General features: G+C 54.5%; 1 long non-coding RNA gene across 1 annotated transcript; it reads right to left on the reverse strand.

Annotated features, from left to right (window-relative positions):
• Positions 1-378: 378 nt before the first annotated feature.
• LOC123242990 lies at positions 379-2,242 on the reverse strand. The gene is made up of 2 exons (XR_006505841.1): positions 2,102-2,242; positions 379-772 (listed from the first exon to the last, which is right to left on the reverse strand). It is a non-coding gene; the product is annotated as an uncharacterized LOC123242990 (long non-coding RNA).
• Positions 2,243-2,814: the final 572 nt, after the last annotated feature.

A 2,814-nucleotide genomic window follows, 5' to 3' on the forward strand; every position in this document is an offset into this window, starting at 1 on the left:
TCCAGCCATGCCCGGAGGTGAGGGCAATCAGACAGGCCGGGAGGCACAACTCTGGCTCAGGTAAGGGTCGGCTGGGTGAGGGAGTCCCTGCTGCCCCTTCTCACTCACTCGGAGGCCTCAAGAGACAGCCAGGCTATATCGGGGTGCTCCGGAGCGCGTGGGGGAGAAGCCCTGGCCAGGGGGCCGGCGTGGCTGGGCGGGGGCTTAGAGGGAGAAGGCACCACCCAGACAGGGGTGAGCAGTGCCTCGCCCACGATCCCAGAGGTAGGACAGGAGGAGAGGCAGGATTTGAACTCGGAATCTCTTAACTACAAATTGACTTTTTCTAAAGCAACAACGTCTGACACGCAGGAGTTGGCGAAGAAAGGACGCGCCGAATAAATATGAGATGTTGCTCTATTGGCATCCTCGAGCAAAGCTTCGGCTGTACGTCCAATTAGTCTCTGGAATGTATGAATCGATTCCTAGGCCTTTGTTCTTTGGGGGCTTCAGGGAAATTATCTCGGAACCTCCCAGGTCCAATCCAACTGGGGCACCAGCTCATCAGCCCCCAGGCGGTGGGGTCTCCTGCTGCCGTCTCCCACAGCCAGTCAGCGGGGCCGGAAACGGAGCTGGAAGGTGGGAGGAATGTTGGCGAAGCCACTGATGGCTGGACGGAGGCTCAGAGCCCCAATCGGGGATGGACTCTCCAGGGAGAAATTCTGGAGGATTGTGGTGAAGAGGAGGAAGAGCTCGGTGCGGGCCAGGCCTTCCCCAAGGCAGATTCGTTTCCCTGGGGAGAAGAAAAGGAGGGGGCGTGAGGAGACCGTGACCTCGTGGCATCTAAAAGCTCTGCTCCTTCATGTTACGGATGAGGAAACCGAGTCCCAGAGAGGGAAAGTTAAGGTCACAAAGTAAGCACTGGAGCTGCTGATTCGATATCTGGTGATCTCCGCCCTGCCTATGTCATGCAGCCATTAATAATCTGGATTGGGTTTATCTGGGTTCTTGGCTCATTTCCCACACAAGATAAGGTAGGAGGGCCCAGATGGGCCTCCTCCTATGTATGTACTTTGTGTGTCCTCCCTACCCCAAACCCAGCAGAGGGACCTGAAGTGTTGGGGTCCAATAAAGAAAGACTTGTAGGCTGAAGGGGCTCGTGGCTCCCTTCCTTGTCCCTCCCCATTGAGACTCCTGGCCCTCCTTCTCTGCCCTGTCAAGTCAGAAACATCTCAGCTTCTTTGTCCAGCCTCACTTCCCCCATCTCCTGCCCACATTAACCCAGCCCAAGCCCTTCCCTAGTGGAGTCACCCTCCTCTCCTAATCAACTTCACATTTCCTCCAGGCAGCAAGAAATGGGCAGCAGAAACTTGAACTCAGGAGCCTGTGTTTATCACGAGAACTCCCCTCCCACTCGGTGCCCCTTTTGGAGGCCCCTTTCTTCTTGCCCTCCACTTACCTTCAGAGGCATAGGTAGGCGCCCGACGGGCACCAGGCTCAGGCCAATGATTGTTGGTGGTAACTCTCTGGTCACATAGGGATGGGGGGCGGGGGGGAGGGGTTGGGTAGCCATCCCTACGGCTCCAAGGATAGGGGAACGGAAGGCTGCTGCCTCATCTGCCTCAGAGAAGCCGGTATACCAACTTAGAAGGAGCCTGAAGAGGCTGCCTCTTCCAGTGCCAGCCTGATCAAGCTGGCAAAGGGGATTCCAAACTAGGCTTGAACCCTTGGACACTTACTAGCTTTGTGACCCCAGGCAAGTCACTGAACTTGTGTGCCTCAGTCTCCCCAGATTTCTTCTGTAAAATGGAGATAATAATAGCTCCTATCTCTCAGCAAGATCAAAAGAGATGACATTTATAAAGTCCTTAGTGCAGTGCCCGGCCTATTGGAAGCACCATCTAGATGCCAACTGTTATTATTATCGTCATTAATTCTTATTGTCCCCCTTTGTACCATAAAGGTGTGGAACTCTACAGTTTAAGGTTTCTCCTGATTGATAGCCCATGGACCAGTGAGTCTGATTCCCACGGGGCATTCAGGGGTCGGGCAATTGTCTTGAGTGAGCAGAAGGCCGTCTTGTCCCCCTAACCCTTGCCCCGGTTTAGAGGGGGGCAGATACCTGAGGAGAAAGGCAAGAAGGCTTCGTTTTTGACGAATCGGCCATCGGCATCCAGGAAGTGTTTTGGGAAAAATTCTTCTGGACGCTCAAAGAATTCTGGGTCGTGGAGAACAGATTCCAGGAGGGGGAAGACTTCAATACCCTAGGAAATTGGGGAGGCATGGGATGGGAAGGAGTCATGGTTCCTCTCAACTTCCCCTCCCCCAGAGTCCTTGGATCCTTAGCCCTGCTAGCACTGATCCTGAATGCTGTCCTCAGCTCTTCCCTGGGCTTGTACTTGGTGATGGGAATGGCTGAGAAGGACGGGGAGACCTGGTGGGGAGGCCTCTTTTCCTCCTCCATCTGGCTTTTTCTAAGGTTCTAACTGTGCCTAGAGCTGAGTTTCAGGATCCCCACTAGGGTCTGGAGAAGGCAGCTCTGGCCAGAGGAGCCTGGGGAAATGTGGAAAGGGAATCTGAGCTACCGGAAGGAGCAGAGAAATCAAGAGAGAGAAGGACTACTGTGAATAAGAGAGAAGGAGGAGGGAGGGAGAGGGAGAGAGAGGGAAGGACAGAGAGGGAAGGATAGAGAGGGAGAGGGAGAGAGAGAAAAGGAGGGGGAGAAGGAGGGAGAGGGAGAGAGATAGAGAAAGAGAGAGGGAGAGGGAGAGAGAGAAGAGATAGAGGGAGAGGGAGAGAGGGAGAAAGGGAGAGGGAGAGAGAAGGAGAGAGGGA

Source organism: Gracilinanus agilis, chromosome 3 (assembly GCF_016433145.1).
Source record: "Gracilinanus agilis isolate LMUSP501 chromosome 3, AgileGrace, whole genome shotgun sequence".
Lineage (NCBI taxonomy): Eukaryota > Metazoa > Chordata > Mammalia > Didelphimorphia > Didelphidae > Gracilinanus > Gracilinanus agilis.